This window comes from Ranitomeya variabilis, chromosome 3, assembly GCF_051348905.1.
Source record: "Ranitomeya variabilis isolate aRanVar5 chromosome 3, aRanVar5.hap1, whole genome shotgun sequence".
NCBI lineage: Eukaryota > Metazoa > Chordata > Amphibia > Anura > Dendrobatidae > Ranitomeya > Ranitomeya variabilis.
This window is the reverse complement of record NC_135234.1, coordinates 672,215,938-672,235,531: the sequence shown is the minus strand read 5'-3', so window position 1 is coordinate 672,235,531 and position 19,594 is coordinate 672,215,938.

The following is a 19,594-nucleotide window of genomic DNA, read 5'->3' as shown; positions in this document are numbered from 1 at the left end:
ATGAGGCAGTGCTGTGGAATAGTCAGGGAAATTGAGGAGTCTGGGTCAGATGTTTGGCACACCTACTGCACATCTGTGCTTGTATCCACAAGTGGAATCTCTGCATCAGTGCCTTGGCTGGCCTCCCTTACATCAGGGCTCAGGTGACTGGCTTTCTCTGCATCAGATTTCAACATTTCTGTAATCATTTGCTGCCTGGTTTTGCCAGTAGAGTATCTGTTTTGTGGCACAGATGGCAGCAAGAACCTCCTTGGTCTACTGTTTGTGCCAGGCCTCCCCAACTGCAGCCACAATTGCCAAAAAAAAAATAAGAGAAAAACAAGAGTGGGGATGGGGTGTAACTGCTACACGTACAGTGTTGTCCCAGGTTTAAAAAAAATAAATAAATAAATCTGATCCTCAAAATTCTGGACAGAATTCTCGCAAGAACTGTGTACGTTTTCAGTGAGTGTGATTATTTCTGAAACCAGATCACAGATGCTCTGTAATATCCCACTGCTATCATCAGTTGTCAAAGATCACAGCCTGGGTGGGTAAGGTGTGTGTGTGTGTGTGTGTGTGTGTGTGTCATGCAGATCCACCCGCTTTACCTTTTCATCACGGGAATGCAACTCCGCTGTCTCCAATTCTCAGGACAACTACGCAATTGTCTGACGAGTAATGACTAAGACCACAGTTGCTTTCACGATTAGGCCAGTTATTGGAGAACTCGGGGAGCAGTATGGTCACTGCCAACTCCACAATAATCCAAGAAACATTATTAGCTGCCACCACCAATTTGTTTTTCTGGCTCATTGGACATCTATTACAGATAGTGTTTTGGCATTGGGATGTGATTTACAGATCAAAACAAAGAGCTATTCAATTTTATATTTAATCTAGAAAGGTAGGCAGTGTTAATAAAAAAAAAAATATATATATATTTTACAAAGCAATACAGCATATTTAATTATATAAAATATAAGGATAAACAATAGAAAATTACTAACACTGATGTCGCTGCAATTGCTTCAGCTTTTTGGAGGGAGGTCCTCTTGAAAGGATATAGACAATATCCACTGTTAAAGGATCATATAGCATGAAAACTGGCCTATATATGTATGACACTTCCACAAACCATAAACAGAATCCCAAAAATAGAACGGAAGCCAATGTCATAAATGCATAATACACAAAATTTTATTGAATAATTATTTAAACAATTTTCTTTAAAAAAAAAAAAAAAAACTCTTTTATATCCACAATGGAGAGACACATGCAAATAGACTGTAGGGTGTAGATCAGGTATCACATACCATTTATGTATCCACAAACTCTAATATGCATAAGGGTGAAATGATCATTCAAATAGATCAATAGATGTAATAATGTGTGTGGCCACAAGAGACCAGTCCAAGATTAACAAGTTTATATATATATATATATATACATATACACATACACACACACACATACACACTGTGTTCCAAATTATTATGCAAATTGGATTTAAGTGTCATAAAGATTTAATTGTTTTGTTTTCAAATACACTCGTGGATGGTATTGTGTCTCAGGGCTCAATGGATCACTGAAATCAATCTTAAACACATGTGATAATTGGTTTTCCAGATGATTCTAAATAAAGGAAATCTTAAAAATGATGTTCCACATTATTAAGCAGGTCACAGTTTTCAAGTAACATGGGAAAGAAAAAGGATCTCTCTGCTGCTGAAAAGCATCAAATAGGGCAATGCTTTGGTGAAGGGATGAAAACATTAGAAATTTACCAAAAACTTAAGCGTGATCATCGTACTGTTAAGAGATTTGTGGCTGTATCTGAGCACAAATGTGTTTGTGCTGATAAAGGCATAATGAGGAAGTTTCTGCCAGGCAAGTTCATCGGATTAAGACAGCAGATGCTAAAAAGCCATTACAAAGCAGCAAACAGATATTTGAAGCTGCTGGTGCTGCTGGAGTCCCTCAAATCTCAAGGTGTAGGCTCCTTCAAAGGCTTGCTGTGGTGCATAAACCTACTATTCGGCCACCCTTAAACAGTGTTCACAAGCAGAAATGGTTGTATTGGGCCCACACATACATGAAGACTAATTTCCAAACAGTCTAAGTTCACATTTGCGGTCAGCGCCGCAGCGGCGCCGCATGCGTCATGCGCCCCTATATTTAACATGGGGGCGCATGGACATGCGTTGTGCTGCGTTTTGCGCCGCATGGCCGCAAGCGTTGGACGCAAGAAACGCATCAAGTTGCATTTTTTTTGCGTCCAACTTTCGGCCAAAAAGGACGCATGCGGCGCAAAACGCAGCGTTTTAGCGTGCGTTTTGCTGCGTGTTTGCGTTGTGCGCTGCGGCGCCGACGCTGCGGCGCACAACGCAAATGTGAACGTAGCCTTATTTACTGATAAGTGTTGAGCAACCCTGGATGGTCCAGGTGGATGGCCACCATGTCCCAACAAGGCTGCGACGTCAGCATGGAGTTGGAGGAGTCATGTTTTGGGCCGGAATCATGGAGAAACAGCTGGTGGGGCCTTTTAAGGTTCCTGAAGGTGTGAAAATGACCTCTGCAAAGTATATAGAGTTTCTGACTAACAACTTTCCTCCATGGTATAAAAAGCAGAAACGTGCATTCAGGAGCAAAATCATCTTCATGCATGACAATGCACCATCTCATGCTGCAAAGAATACCTCTGAGTCATTGGCTGCTATGGGTATAAAAGGAGATAAACTCATGGTTGTGGCCACCATCTTCCCCTGACCTCAACCCTATAGAGAACCTTTGGAGTATCATAAAGCAAAAGATCTATGAGGGTGGGAGGCAGTTCACATCAAAACAGCAGCTGTGGAGGCTATTCTAACTTCATGCAAAGAAATACAAGCAGAAACTTTCCAAAAACTCATAAGTTCAATAGATGCAAGAATTGTGAAGGTGATATCAAAGAAGGTTCCTATGTTAACATGTAACTTGGCCTGTTAGGATGTTTTGGCGTTAAATAGCTTTTCTGTTCTGTGAATGTGACCTCCTAATGCTGCAAATTCCACAAATGAGCATTTTCAGTTGTTTAAAACATATCAAATGTTTAGAAATTCTACTGTGCCTAATAATTTGGAACAGTGCATTTTGAGTTTTTATTAATTTTGGAGACTATACTGTTATCATTGGGAGGTTTCTTCAATAAAATTTGATGTATAATCTAACGGGTGATGACTTTTTTTTGTGTAAATCATTTTATTGAGACAAGTTACATAAAAATTAGATGCAAAACCAATCATCAAAAGGCACATGTATGATTAAACGCCAGCGGTATAGACACTGGAATAATTACTAGAAACATCATATAACAGTTTCAAAATAGCATAAACACTAATGATTTTTGAGAGTAGACAAAGTAGATAGAAGGGAGAGAAGAGGGGGAAGAGAGGAAGGTGAGGGAGGGAGGGGATTGGGACCTGGTTTCCTGTTTACAATCTACCATGTTCTATCCAAGATATCAAATCCGGAGTCTCCCTGAACATGATCCATGGGGACCATATGCTTAACACCTTGTCTAGGGTGCCAGTGTCCTGCCCAATCAATTGTTCCATTCTAAATATATGGTTCAACTCCACCACAAGATCAGATCGCGAGGGTGATGACTTTTATTAGACTGACTGTCATGTGCACCGACCATTTAGGAAAATCCGATAAAAATGTAATTTGCATAATAATTTGGAACATAGTGTATATACAATGCCTACAAGTAGTATTCAACCCCCTGCAGATTTAGCAGGTTTACACATTTGGAATTAACTTGGCATTGTGACATTTGGACTGTAGATCAGCCTGGAAGTGTGAAATACACTGCAGCAAAAAAGAATGTTATTTCTTTGTTTATTTTTTTTTTTTAAATTGTGAAAAGTTTTTTCAGAGGGTCATTTATTACTCAACCCCTCAACCCACCAGAATTCTGTTTGGTTCCCCTAAAGTATTAAGAAGTAGTTCAGGCACAAAGAACAATGAGCTTCACATGTTTGGATTAATTATCTCTTTTTCCAGCCTTTTCTGACTATTTAAGACCCTCCCCAAACTTGTGAACAGCACTCATACATGGTCAACATGGGAAAGACAAAGGAGCATTCCAAGGCCATCAGAGACAAGATCGTGGAGGGTCACAAGGCTGGCAAGGGGTACAAAACCCTTTCCAAGAAGTTGGGCCTACCTGTCTCCACTGTTGGGAGCATCATCCGGAAGTGGAAGGCTTATGGAACTACTGTTAGCCTTCCACGGCCTGGACAGCCTTTGAAAGTTTCCTCCCGTGCCGAGGCCAGGCTTGTCCGAAGAGTCAAGGCTAACCCAAGGACAACAAGGAAGGAGCTCCGGGAAGATCTCATGGCAGTGGGGACATTGGTTTCAGTCAATACCATAAGTAACGTACTCCACCGCAATGGTCTCCGTTCCAGACGAGCCCGTAAGGTACCTTTACTTTCAAAGCGTCATGTCAAGGCTCGTCTACAGTTTGCTCATGATCACTTGGAGGACTCTGAGACTGACTGGTTCAAGGTTCTCTGGTCTGATGAGACCAAGATCGAGATCTTTGGTGCCAACCACACACGTGATGTTTGGAGACTGGATGGCACTGCATACGACCCCAAGAATACCATCCCTACAGTCAAGCATGGTGGTGGCAGCATCATGCTGTGGGGCTGTTTCTCAGCCAAGGGGCCTGGCCATCTGGTCCGCATCCATGGGAAGATGGATAGCACGGCCTACCTGGAGATTTTGGCCAAGAACCTCCGCTCCTCCATCAAGGATCTTAAGATGGGTCGTCATTTCATCTTCCAACAAGACAACGACCCAAAGCACACAGCCAAGAAAACCAAGGCCTGGTTCAAGAGGCAAAAAATCAAGGTGTTGCAGTGGCCTAGTCAGTCTCCTGACCTTAACCCAATTGAAAACTTGTGGAAGGAGCTCAAGATTAACCCCTTAATCCGATATGACGTACTATCCCGTCAAGGTGACCTGGGACTTAATTCCCAGTGACGGGATAGTACGTCATAGCCGATCGGCCGCGCTCACGGGGGGAGCGCGGCCGATCGCGGCCGGGTGTCAGCTGCCTATCGCAGCTGACATCCGGCACTATGTGCCAGGAGCGGTCACGGACCGCCCCCGGCACATTAACCCCCGGCACACCGCGATCAAACATGATCGCGGTGTACCGGAGGTACAGGGAAGCATCGCGCAGGGAGGGGGCTCCCTGCGTGCTTCCCTGAGACGATCGGTACAAGGGAATGTACTCACCTTGTACCGAGCGTCTCCTCCCTGCAGGCCCCGGATCCAAAATGGCCGCGGGGCTGCATCCGGGTCCTGCAGGGAGTACTTCCGGGTCCGGAGCAGGCTGCAGATGAAAGCTGCAGCCTGCAGCGATGTGAGTGAGAGCGCTGATCTGATAGTTTTCACAGCACTCTATCAGATCGGCGATCTGTGATGTCCCCCCCCTGGGACAAAGTAAAAAAGTTAAAAGAAAAATTTCCACATGTGTAAAAAAAAAAAAAAAAAATTCCTAAATAAAGAAAAAAAATATATATATTATTATTCCCATAAATACATTTCTTTATCTAAAAAAAAACAATAAAAGTACACATATTTAGTATCGCCGCGTCCTTAACGACCCAACCTATAAAACTGTCCCACTAGTTAACTCCTTCAGTGAACGCCATAAGAAAAAAAAAAAAAAAGAGCGAGCCAAAAAAACCGCTTTATTATCATACCGCCAAACAAAAAGTGAAATAACACGCGATCAAAAAGACGGATATAAATAACCATGGTACCGCTGAAAATGTCATCTTGTCCCGCAAAAAACGAGCCGCCATATAGCATCATAACCAAAAAATAAAAAAAGTTATAGTCCTCAGAATAAAGCGATGCCAAAATAATTATTTTTTCTATAAAATAGCTTTTATCGCATAAAAGCGCAAAAACATTAAAAAATGAGATATCGCTGTAATCGTACTGACCCGACTAATAAAACTGCTTTATCAATTTTACCAAACGTGGAACGGTATAAACGCCTCCCCCAAAAGAAATTCATGAATAGCTGGTTTTTGGTCATTCTGCCTCACAAAAATCGGAATAAAAAGTGATCAAAAACTGTCACATGTCCGAAAATGTTACCAATAAAAACGTCAACTCGTCCCGCAAAAAACAAGACCTCACATGACTCTGTGGACCAAAATACGGAAAAATTATAGGTCTCAAAATGTGGAGACGCAAAAACTTTTTTGCTATAAAAAGCGTCTTTTAGTGTGTGACAGCTGCCAATCATAAAAATCCGATATAAAAATCCGATATAAAAAACGCTATAAAAGTAAATCAAACCCCCCTTCATCACCCCCTTAGTTAAGGAAAAATAATCAAATTTAAAAAAAGTATTTATTTCCATTTTCCCATTAGGGTTAGGGCTAGGGTTAGGGTGGGGCTAAAGTTAGGGATAGGGTTGGGGCTAAAGTTAGGGTTAGGGTTTGGATTACATTTACGGTTGGGATTAGGGTTGGGATTAGAATTAGGGGTGTGCCAGGGTTAGGGGTGTGGTTAGGGTTACAGTTGGGGTTAGGGTTGTGTTTGGATTAGTTTCAGGTAGAATTGGGGAGTTTCCACTGTTCAGGCACATCAGGGGCTCTCCAAACGCGACATGGCGTCCGATCTCAATTCCAGACAATTCTGCGTTTTAAAAGTAAAACAGTGCTCCTTCCCTTCCGAGCTCTCCCATGCGCGCAAACGGGTTTACCCCAACATATGGGGCATCAGCGTACTCGGGACAAATTGGACAACAACTTTTGGGGTCCAAGTTCTCTTGTTATCTCTGGGAAAATAAAAATTTGGGGGGCTAAAAATCATTTTTTTGGGAAAAAAAGGATTTTTTATTTTCACGGCACTGCGTTGTAAATTGTAGTGAAACACTTGGGGGTTCAAAGTTCTCACGACACATCTAGATAAGTTCCTTGGGAGGTCTAGTTTCCAATATGGGGTCACTTATGGGGGGTTTATACTGTTTGGGTACATCAGGGGCTCTGCAAATGCAACATGACGCCTGCAGACCAATCCATCTAAGTCTGCATTCCAAATGGCGCTCCTTCCCTTCCGAGCTCTTCCATGCGCCCAAACAGTGGTTCCCCCCCCACATATGGGGTATCAGCGTACTCAGGACAAATTGGACAACAACTTTTGGGATCCAATTTATCCTGTTACCCTTGTGAAAATACAAAACTGGGGGCTAAAAAATCATTTTTCTGAAAAAAAAATTTTTTTTTATTTTCACGGCTCTGCGTTATAAACTGTAGGGAAGCACTTGAGGGTTCAAAGCTCTCAAAACACATCAAGATAAGTTCCTTAGGGGGTCTACTTTCCAAAATGGTGTCACTTGTGGGGGGTTTTAATGTATAGGCACATCAGGGGCTATCCAAACACGACATGGTGTCCCATCTCAATTCCAGTCAATTTTGCATTGAAAAGTCAAATGGTGCTCCTTCCCTTCCGGGCTCTGCTATGCGCCCAAACAGTGGTTTACCCCCACATATGGGGTATCGTTGTACTCAGGACAAATTGAACAACAACGTTTGTTGTCTAATTTCTTCTCTTACCCTTGGGAAAATAAAAAATTGGGGGCGAAAAGATCATTTTTGTGAAAAAATATGATTTTTTATTTTTACGGCTCTGCATTATAAACTTCTGTGAAGCACTTGGTGGGTCAAAGTGCTCACCACACATCTAGATAAGTTCCTTAAGGGGTCTACTTTCCAAAATGGTGTCACTTGTGGAGGGTTTCAATGTTTAGGCATATCAGGGGCTCTCCAAACGCAACATGGCGTCCCATCTCAATTCCAGTCAATTTTGCATTGAGAAGTCAAATGGCGCTCCTTCGCTTCCGAGCTCTGTCATGTGCCCAAAAAGTGGTTTACCCCCACATATGGGGTATCGGCGTACTCAGGACAAATTGTACAACATCTTTTGGGGTCCATTTTCTCCTGTTACCCTTGGTAAAATAAAACAAATTGGAGCTGAAGTAAATTTTGTGTGAAAAAAAGTTAAATGTTCATTTTTATTTAAACATTCCAAAAATTCCTGTGAAACACCTGAAGGGTTAATAAACTTCTTGAATGTGGTTTTGAGCACCTTGAGGGGTGCAGTTTTTAGAATGGTGTCACACTTGGGTATTTTCTATCATATAGACCCCTCAAAATGACTTCAAATGAGATGTGGTCCCTAAAAAAAAATGGTGTTGTAAAAATGAGAAATTGCTGGTCAACTTTTAACCCTTATAACTCCCTAACCAAAAAAAATTTTGGTTCCAAAATTGTGCTGATGTAAAGTAGACATGTGGGAAATGTTACTTATTAAGTATTTTGCGTGACGTATCTCTGTGATTTAAGGGCAGAAAAATTAAAAGTTGGAAAATTGTGAAATTTTCAAAATTTTTGCCAAATTTCCATTTTTTTCACAAATAAACACAAGTTATATCGAATAAATTTTACCACTAACATGAAGTACAATATCTCACGAGAAAACAATGTCAGAATCGCCAAGATCCGTTGAAGCGTTCCAGAGTTATAGCCTCATAAAGGGACAGTGGTCAGAATTGTAAAAATTGGCCCGGTCACTAACGTGCAAACCACCCTCGGGGCTTAAGGGGTTAAAGTCCACATGAGACACCCAAAGAACCTAGATAACTTGGAGAAGATCTGCATGGAGGAGTGGGCCAAGATAACTCCAGAGACCTGTGCCGGCCTGATCAGGTCTTAGAAAAGACGATTAGCTGTAATTGCAAACAAAGGTTATTCCACAAAATATTAAACTTAGGGGTTGAAGAATAATTGACCCACACTTTTATGTTTAAAATTTATAAAAATTTAACTGAGCAACAAAACTTTTTGGTTTGTAAGATTTATGCATCTGTTAATAAATCCTGCTCTTGTTTGAAGTTTGAAGGCTCTAACTTATTTGCATCTTATTAAATCTGCAGGGGGTTGAATACTACTTGTAGGCACTGTATATACACATTATGGACTGATCCAGGGGTGGAGACAAAAAAAGTGCTTAGTGCTATATGTTTGTAAAATAAATAATTTAAGTCCACCACATTCTGAGTCCAGGAACCGGTTGTTTTCAAAACAATTATATGAAGAAGATATATATATTATATAAAACGGTCCCAAGTAGCGGCCACAGACTAGTCAGTAATAATCAGAATATGCTAGTGCATTAAGGGCTTACCAAGAAGCCATACCCCAAGTCTAGTACATAACACTGAGAAGGAAATGGAAGCAATACATAACCTGGAGGCAGTCCAGACGTGAAGTTACCTTTGGAGTCAGGATCGGGGGATCCAAGTTGTAATATGAATTAGGGGAGATGGTTTCATTCAAACTCCCCACCCCTCCAAAGGGAAAAAAAAAAAGAGGGGAAGAAATAATACTTGTCTGGCAATACAGACGAGCTCCTATGGGCGGTCAGGAACATCATGCAGGTGGAAAAATTCTCAGGACTCATTCTATTCAGGATGAAATGTTTGGGGACCTAAAATCCCAGAGAAAATCAAAGTTACTTACCGGTAACAGGATTTTATAGAGCCCATGACACCTGGGAGAGAGTATCCACCCATCAAGAACAGGAAACCTGAGTAAAAGGGAGGTACCTCTACTCAGCATCAGTTGTGTTTCAGAGCATGAGAGGACCTCCAGACAGTTATTAATACAATCATCACCAATTAAACATAACGTAGTGCACACCAACCAGTGATAAAAAAGGGAGGGTATATAAGGGTGCTGTCATTGGGTCTGTAAAATCCTGTTAAGTAACTAAAGGTACCTTCACACTAAGCGACTTTACAACGATAGCGATCCGTGACGTTGCAGCGTCCTGGATAGCGATATCGTTATGTTTGACACGCAGCAGCGATCTGGATCCTGCTGTGATATCGCTGGTCGTTGCTGAAAGTCCAGAACTTTATTTGGTCGTCAGATCGGCGTGTATCGTCGTGTTTGACAGCAAAAGCAACGATGCCAGCGATGTTTTACAATGGTAACCAGGGTAAATATCGGGTTACTAAGCGCAGGGCCGCGCTTAGTAACCCGATATTTACCCTGGTTACCATTGTAAAAGTAAAAAAAAAACCAGTACATACTCACCCTCTGATGTCTGTCACGTCCCCCGGCGTCCGCGCTGCTGCTCAGAGCTTCCTGCACTGAGTGTGTCAGTGCCGGCCGGAAAGCAAAGCACAGCGGTGACATCACCGCTCTGCTGTTAGGGCCGGCGCTTACACAGTGCAGGGAAGCGGACGCGAATGTAAGTATGTAGTGTTTGTTTTTTTACATTTAACACTGGTAACCAGGGTAAACATCGGGTTACTAAGGCCCTGCGCTTAGCAACCCGATGTTTACCCTGGTTACCCGGGGACTTCGGCATCGTTGGTCGCTGGAGAGCTGTCTGTGTGACAGCTCTCCAGCGACCACACAGCGACGCTGCAGCGATCGGCATCGTCGATATCGCTGCAGCGTCGTTTAGTGTGAAGGTACCTTAAGATTTTTCCCCTTCTCCCATGACAGCACCACCTGAGAGATTTACAGTTAGGTCCATATATATTTGGACAGAGACAACATTTTTCTAATTTTGGCTATAGACATTACCACAATGAATTTTAAACAAAACAATTCAGATGCAGTGGAAGTTCAGACTTTCAGCTTTCATTTGAGGGTATCCACATTAAAATTGGATGAAGAGTTTAGGAGTTTCAGCTCCTTAACATATGCCACCCTGTTTTTAAAGGGACCAAAAGTAATTGGACAATTGACTCCAAGGCTATTTCATGGACAGGTGTGGGCAATCCCTTCGTTATGTCATTCTCAATTAAGCAGATAAAAGGCCTGGAGTTGATTTGAGGTGTGGTGCTTGCATTTGGAAGGTTTTGCTGTGAAGTAAACATGCGGTCAAAGGAGCTCTTCATGCAGGAGAAACAAGCCATCCTTAAGCTGCGAAATCAGAAAAAACCCATCCGAGAAATTGCTACAATAGGAGGAGAGGCAAAATCTACAGTTTGCTACATCCTGAGAAAGAAAGAAAGCACTGGTGAACTCATCAATACAAAAAGACCTGGGCGGCCATGGAAGACAACAGTGGTGGATGATCGCAGAATAATCTCCATGGTGAAGAGAAAGCCCTTCACAACAGCCAACCAAGTGACCAACACTCTCCAGGAGGTCGGCGTATTAATATCCAAATCTACCATAAAGAGAAGACTGCATGAAAGTAAATACAGAGGGTTCACAGCACGGTGCAAGCCACTCATAAGCATCAAGAATAAAAAGGCTAGACTGGACTTTGCTAAAAAACATCTAAAAAAGCCAGCACAGTTCTGGAAGAACATTCTTTGGACAGATGAAACCAAGATCCACCTCTACCTGAATGATGGAAAGAGAAAAGTATGGCAAAGGCGTGGTACAGCTCATGATCCAAAGCATACCACATCATCTGTAAAACACGGCGGAGGCAGTGTGATGGCTTGGGCATGCATGGCTGCCAGTGGCACTGGGTCACTAGTATTTATTGATGATGTGACACAGGACAGAAGCAGCCGAATGAATTCTGAGGTATTCAGAGACATACTGTGTGCTCAGATCCAGCCAAATGCAGCCAAACTGATTGGTCGTCGTTTCATACTACAGATGGACAATGACCCAAAACATAAAGCCAAAGCAACCCAGGAGTTTATTAAAGCAAAGAAGTGGAATATTCTTGAATGGCCAAGTCAGTCACCTGCTCGCAACCCAATTGAGCATGCATTTCACTTGTTAAAGACTAAACTTCAGACAGAAAGGCCCACAAACAAACAGCAACTGAAAACCACCGCAGTGAAGGCCTGGCAGAGCATCAAAAAGGAGGAAACACAGCGTCTGGTGATGTCCATGAGTTCAAGACTTCAGGCAGTCATTGCCAACAAAGGGTTTTCAACCAAGTACTAAAAATGAACATTTTATTTAAAATTATTGAATCTGTCCAATTACTTTTGGTTTCTTTAAAAAACAGGGTGGCACATGTTAAGGAGCTGAAACTCCTAAACCCTTCATCCAATTTTAATGTGGATATCCTCAAATGAAAGCTGAAAGTCTGAATTTCAACTGCATCTGAATTGTTTTGTTTAAAATTCATTGTGGTAATGTCTATAACCCAAATTAGAAAAATGTTGTCTCTGTCCAAATATACACTCACTGGCCACTTTATTAGGTACACCTGTCCAACTTCTTGTTAACACTTAATTTCTAATCAGCCAATCACATGGCGGCAACTCAGTGCATTTAGGCATGTAGACATGGTCAAGACAATCTCCTGCAGTTCAAACCGAGCATCAGTATGGGGAAGAAAGGTGATTTGAGTGCCCTTGAACGTGGCATGGTTGTTGGTGCCAGAAGGGCTGGTCTGAGTATTTCAGAAACTGCTGATCTACTGGGATTTTCACGCACAACCATCTCTAGGGTTTACAGAGAATGGTCCGAAAAAGAAAAAAAATCCAGTGAGCGGCAGTTCTGTGGGCGGAAATGCCTTGTTGATGCCAGAGGTCAGAGGAGAATGGGCAGACTGGTTCGAGCTGATAGAAAGGCAACAGTGACTCAAATCGCCACCCGTTACAACCAAGGTAGGCCTAAGAGCATCTCTGAACGCACAGTGCGTCGAACTTTGAGGCAGATGGGCTACAGCAGCAGAAGACCACACCGGGTACCACTCCTTTCAGCTAAGAACAGGAAACTGAGGCTACAATTTGTACAAGCTCATCGAAATTGGACAGTAGAAGATTGGAAAAACGTTGCTTGGTCTGATGAGTCTCGATTTCTGCTGCAACATTCGGATGGTAGGGTCAGAATTTGGCGTAAACAACATGAAAGCATGGATCCATCCTGCCTTGTATGGAGCATCTTTGGGATGTGCAGCCGACAAATCTGCGGCAACTGTGTGATGCCATCATGTCAATATGGACCAAAATCTCTGAGGAATGCTTCCAGCACCTTGTTGAATCTATGCCACGAAGAATTGAGGCAGTTCTGAAGGCAAAAGGGGGTCCAACCCGTTACTAGCATGGTGTACCTAATAAAGTGGCCGGTGAGTGTATATGGACCTAACTGTATATAGAACAAACACTTTATGGAGGGATCACCCCTTGTAACAGCTTTCTCCAAAAGGACAGATCACGTTGGTAATGCTTAAAGAAGGTGGAAGGAGAGGACCATGTTGCTTCCTTACATATCCTGTCAATAGAGACTTCTGCCTTCTGTGGAACTGACATATGACTACAAGAGTAGGCTAACCTAATGGCCTCCCTAAAATACCTAGCTAGGGTACCCCTTGTTATCTTGAGACCTTTCCTAACCCCCTTGAAGGAAACGAACAAGGCCTCACTCTTCCTCCACTGTTTTGTGGAACAACTCGTCTTAACATCTAGGGTGTGAAGTCTCTGCTTCTCATTTTTAGGATTATTAAGAAAGCAGGGGAGGGCAATCTCCTGACTTCTAAGGAATTTGGAGGCCACTTTCGGGAGATAGCCTAAGATCAGACTCAGCCTAAGATCAGACTCAGCCTATGTGCACACGTTGTGGATTTTGTTGCGGATCCACAGCGTTTTTTTCACACAGATTTGCACCAAATCCGCAAAGAGTGCTCAGGCAATGTTAATGGGAATCCAGAATTGTTGTGCACATGCTACGGAAAATTTTGCACTGATCCTCAGCGTTTTATTTTCCGCAGCATGTCCATTCTTTTTGTAGATCTGCAGCGTTTCTGCACCCATTGACTTCCATTGAGTCAGTCAAATCCACAGCAAAACGCAGGTGTTAAAAGGTCTGCGGATTAGTTGTGGATTTGTGTGCCAAAAATGCAGAAAGCAAGGAGGAAGAGTGTATTGACAGAGACACTGTGTGGGTGGAGAATATGTGCAGGTCTGCCGGTGTCTATGCGGGTGCCTGTGTGTGTCTGTGTGTGTGTGTAGCCAGGTATCATCTGATGGGACTACTGCTCCCATCCGGCTATGTCAGCTGTCACGTTTAACAGTGACAGCATGAGCCGATGATGGAAGAGTAGTCCCATCATACGGCGCCCGTGTTCAATTGTAAAAAACAAACAAACAAAAAAACATTTACATATAATAATAATCTTTATTTATATAGCGCCAACATATTCCGCAGCACTTTACAATTAAGTGGGGACATATACAGACAGATTCAATACAAGTTAAGACAATTTAAACAGTGACATTAGGAGTGAGGTCCCTGCTCGCAAGCTTACAATCTACAAGGAAATGGGGGGGACACAATAGGTGAAAAGTGCTTGTTATTTCAGGTCTGGCAATTATAATAAATAGGGATTTTCATATAAAGCTGCATGATCCGGTCATCAGCCCGTGTGTTTAAGTGCAATAGTCAAGTATCAAGTGCAGTTATGAGCATGGAGGGTGTGGAGACAGATGAATAGTAGGGTGCAGATTCAGAATAATATTTGGAAGGAGGGAACAGGGCAAAGTTAGTTTACTGAGTAGTTGATGTGGTAGGCTTGTTTGAAGAGAAGGGTTTTTAGAGCGCGCTTGAATAGGTCGGGGCTAGGTATCAGTCTGATCATCTGGGGAAGTGCATTCCAGAGAGCTGGCGCAGCACGAGAGAAGTCTTGTACACTGTGTTCCAAATTATTATGCAAATTGGATTTAAGTGTCTTAAAGATTTAATTGTTTTGTTTTTCAAATAAACTCGTGGATGGTATTGTGTCTCAGGGCTCAATGAATCACTGAAATCAATCTTAAACACATGTGATAATTAGTTTTCCAGGTGATTCTAATTAAAGGAAAACTACTCAAAAATGATGTTCCACATTATTATGCAGGTCACAGGTTTCAAGCAATATGGGAAATAAAAAGGATCTCTCTGCTGCTGAAAAGCGTTAAATAGTGCAATGCCTTGGACAAGGTATGAAAAAATTAGATATTTCACGAAAACTTAAGAGTGATCATCATACTGTGATGAGATTTGTGACTGAAACAGAGCACATACAGAGTTCATGCAAATAAAGGCATAATGAGGAAGTTTTCTGGCAGACAAATTCATTGGATTAAGAGAGCAGCTGCCAAAATACCATTACAAACCAGCAAACAGTTATTTGAAGCTGCTGGTGCGTTTGGAGTCCCTCGAACCTCAAGGTGTAGGATCCTTCAAAGGCTTGCTGTGGTGCATAAACCTACTATTCGGTCACCCCTAAACAGTGTTCACAAGCAGAAACGGTTGCAGTGGGCCCAGACATACATGAAGACTAATTTCCAAACAGTCTTGTTTACTGATGAGTGTCGAGCAACTCTGGACGGTCCAGATGGATGGAGTAGTGGATGGTTGGTGGATGGCCACCATGTCCCAACAAGGCTGCAACGTCAGCAAGGAGGTGGAGGAGTCATGTTTTGGGCTGGAATCATGGGGAACCAGCTGGTAGGACCCTTTAAGGTTCTTGAAGGTGTGAAAATTACCTCAGCAAAGTAAATAGAGTTTCTGACTGACAACTTTCTTCCATGGTCTAAAAAGCAGAAACATGCCTTCAGGAACAAAATCATCTTCATGTATGACAATGAATACCTCTGAGTCATTGGCTGCTATGGGCATAAAAGGAGATAAACTCATGGTGTGGCCACCATCTTCCCCTGACCTCAACCCTATAGAGAACCTTTGGAGTATCATCAAACAAAAGATCTATGAGGGTGGGAGGCAGTTCACATCAAAACAGCAGCTCTGGGAGGCGATTCTGACTTCATGCAAAGAAATACAAGCAGAAACTTTCCAAAAACTCATAAGTTCAATAGATGCAAGAATTGTGAAGGTGATATCAATGAAGGGCTCCTATGTTAACCCCTTCACCCCCAAGGGTGGTTTGCACGTTAATGACCGGGCCAATTTTTACAATTCTGACCACTGTCCCTTTGTGAGGTTATAACTCTGGAACGCTTCAACGGATCTTGGCGATTCTGACATTGTTTTCTCGAGACATATTGTACTTCATGATAGTGGTAAAATTTCTTCGGTATAACTTGCATTTATTTGTGAAAAAAATGAATATTTGGCGAAAATTTTGAAAATTTCGCAATTTTCCAACTTTGAATTTTTATGCCCTTAAATCACAGACATATGTCACGCAAAATACTTAATAAGTAACATTTCCCACATGTCTACTTTACATCAGCACAATTTTGGAACCAAAATTTTTTTTTTGTGACGGAGTTATAAGGGTTAAAAATTGACCAGCAATTTCTCATTTTTACAACACCATTTTTTTTAGGGACCACATCTCATTTGAAGTCATTTTGAGGGGTCTATATGATAGAAAATACCCAAGTGTGACACCATTCTAAAAACTGCACCCCTCAAGGTACTCAAAACCACTTTCAAGAAGTTTATTAACCCTTCAGGTGTTTCACAGGAATTTTTGGAATGTTTAAATAAAAATAAACATTTAACTTTTTTTCACACAAAATTTATTTCAGCTCCAATTTGTTTTATTTTACCAAGGGTAACAGGAGAAAATAGACCCCAAAATTTGTTGTACAATTTGTCCTGAGTACGCTGATACCCCAAATGTGGGGGTAAACCACTGTTTGGGCGCATGGCAGAGCTCGGAAGGAAAGGAGCGCCATTTGACTTTTCAATGCAAAATTGACTGGAATTGAGATGGGACGCCATGTTGCATTTGGAGAGCCCCTGATGTGCCTAAACATTGAAACCCCCCACAAGTGACACCATTTTGGAAAGTAGACCCCCTAAGGATCTTATCTAGATGTGTGGTGAGCACTTTGACACAACAAGTGCTTCACAGAAGTTTATAATGCAGAGCCGTAAAAATAAAAAATCATATTTTTTCACAAAAATGATTTTTCGCCCCCAATTTTTTATTTTCCCAAGGGTAAGAGAAGAAATTGGACCCCAAAAATTGTTGTGCAATTTGTCCTGAGTACACTGATACCCCATATGTGGGTGTAAACCATTGTTTGGGCGCAGGGCAGAGCTCGGAAGGGAAGGAGCGCCATTTGACTTTTCAATGCAAAATTGACTGGAATTGAGATGGGACGCCATGTTGCATTTGGAGAGCCCCTGATGTGCCTAAACATTGAAACCCCCACAAGTGACACCATTTTGGAAAGTAGACCCCCTAAGGATCTTATCTAGATGTGTGGTGAGCACTTTGACCCAACAAGTGCTTCACAGAAGTTTATAATGCAGAGCCGTAAAAATAAAAAATCATATTTTTTCACAAAAATGATCTTTTCGCCCCCAATTTTTTATTTTCCCAAGGGTAAGAGAAGAAATTGGACCCCAAAAATTGTTGTGCAATTTGTCCTGAGTACGCTGATACCCCATATGTGGGTGTAAACCATTGTTTGGGCGCAGGGCAGAGCTCGGAAGGGAAGGAGCGCCATTTGACTTTTCAATGCAAAATTGACTGGAATTGAGATGGGACACCATGTTGCGTTTGGAGAGCCCCTGATGTGCCTAAACATTGAAACCCCCCACAAGTGACACCATTTTGGAAAGTAGACCCCTTAAGGAACTTATCTAGATGTGTGTTGAGCACTTTGACCCAACAAGTGCTTCACAGAAGTTTATAATGCAGAGCCGTAAAAATAAAAAATCATATTTTTTCACAAAAATGATCTTTTCGCCCCCATTTTTTTATTTCCCCAAGGGTAAGAGAAGAAATTAGACCACAAAAGTTGTTGTGCAATTTGTCCTGAGTACGACGATACCCCATATGTGGGGGTAAACCACTGTTTGGGTGCATAGCAGAGCTCGGAAGGGAAGGAGCGCTATTTTACTTTTCAATGCAAAATTGACTGGAATTAAGATGGGATGCCATGTTGCGTTTGGAGAGCCCCTGATGTGCCTAAACATTAAAAAACCCCACAAGTGACACCATTTTGGAAAGTAGACCCCCTAAGGAACTTATCTAGATGTGTTTTGATACCTTTGAACCCCCAAGTGTTTCACTACAGTTTATAACGCAGAGCCGTGAAAATAAAAATTCTTTTTTTTTTTCACAAAAATGATTTTTTTAGCCCCCAGTTTTGTATTTTCACAAGGGTATCAGGATAAATTGGACCCCAAAAGTTGTTGTTCAATTTGTCCTGAGTACGCTGATACCCCATATGTGGGGGGGAATCACTGTTTGGGCGCATGACAGAGCTCGGAAGGGAAGGAGCGCCATTTGGAATGCAGACTTAAATGGATTGGTCTGCAGGCGTCACGTTGCATTTGCAGAGCCCCTGATGTACCCAAACAGTACAAAACCCCCACAAGTGACCCCATATTGGAAACTAGACCCCCCCAAGGAACTTATCTAGATGTGTTGTGAGAACTTTGAACCCCCAAGTGTTTCACTACAGTTTATAACGCAGAGCCATGAAAATAAAAAAAAATTTTTTTCACAAAAATGATTTTTTAGCCCCCAGTTTTGTATTTTCACAAGGGTATCAGGATAAATTGGACCCCAAAAGTTGTTGTTCAATTTGTCCTGAGTACGCTGATACCCCATATGTGGGGGGGAATCACTGTTTGGGCGCATGACAAAGCTCGGAAGGGAAGGAGCGCCATTTGGAATGCAGACTTAAATGGATTGGTCTGCAGGCGTCACGTTGCATTTGCAGAGCCCCTGATGTACCCAAACAGTACAAACCCCCCACAAGTGACCCCATATCGGAAACTAGACCCCCCAAGGAACTTATCTAGATGTGTTGTGAGAACTTTGAACCCCCAAGTGTTTCACTACAGTTTACAACGCAGAGCCGTGAAAATAAAAAATCTTTTTTTTACCACAAAACTTATTTTTTGGCCCCCAGTTTTGTATTTTCCCAAGGGTAGCAGGATAAATTGGACCCCAAAAGATGATGTCCAATTTGTCCTGAGTACGCTGATACCCCATATGTTGGGGTAAACCCCTGTTTGGGCACACGGGAGAGCTCTGAAGGGAAGGAGCACTGTTTTCATTTTTCAACGCAGAATTGGCTGGAATTCAGATCGGATGCCATGTCCCGTTTGGAGAGCCCCTGATGTGCCTAAACAGTGGAAACCCCCCAATTATAACTGAAACCCTAATCCAAACACACCCCTTACCCTAATCCCAACAGTAACCCTAACCACTCCTCTAACCCAGACACACCCAACCCTATTCCCAACCGTAAATGTAATCCAAACCCTAACCCTATCTTTAGCCCCAACCCTAACTGTAGCCCCAACCCTAGCCCCAACCCTAGCCCTAACCCTAGCAATAACCCTAGCCCTATCACTAGCCCTAACACTAGCCGTAACCCTAGCCCTAACCCTAGCCCCAACCCTAGCCCCAACCCTAACCATAGCCCTAACCCTAGCCCCAACCCTAACCCTAACCCTAGCCCCAACCCTAGCCCTAACCCTTGCCCTAACCCTAGCCCTAACTCTAGTCCTAACTCTAGCCCTAACCCTAATGGGAAAATGGAAATAAATACATTTTTTAATTTTTTTATTTTTCCCTAAGGGGATGATGAAGGGGGGTTTGATTTACTTTTATAGCGGGTTGTTTAGCGGATTTT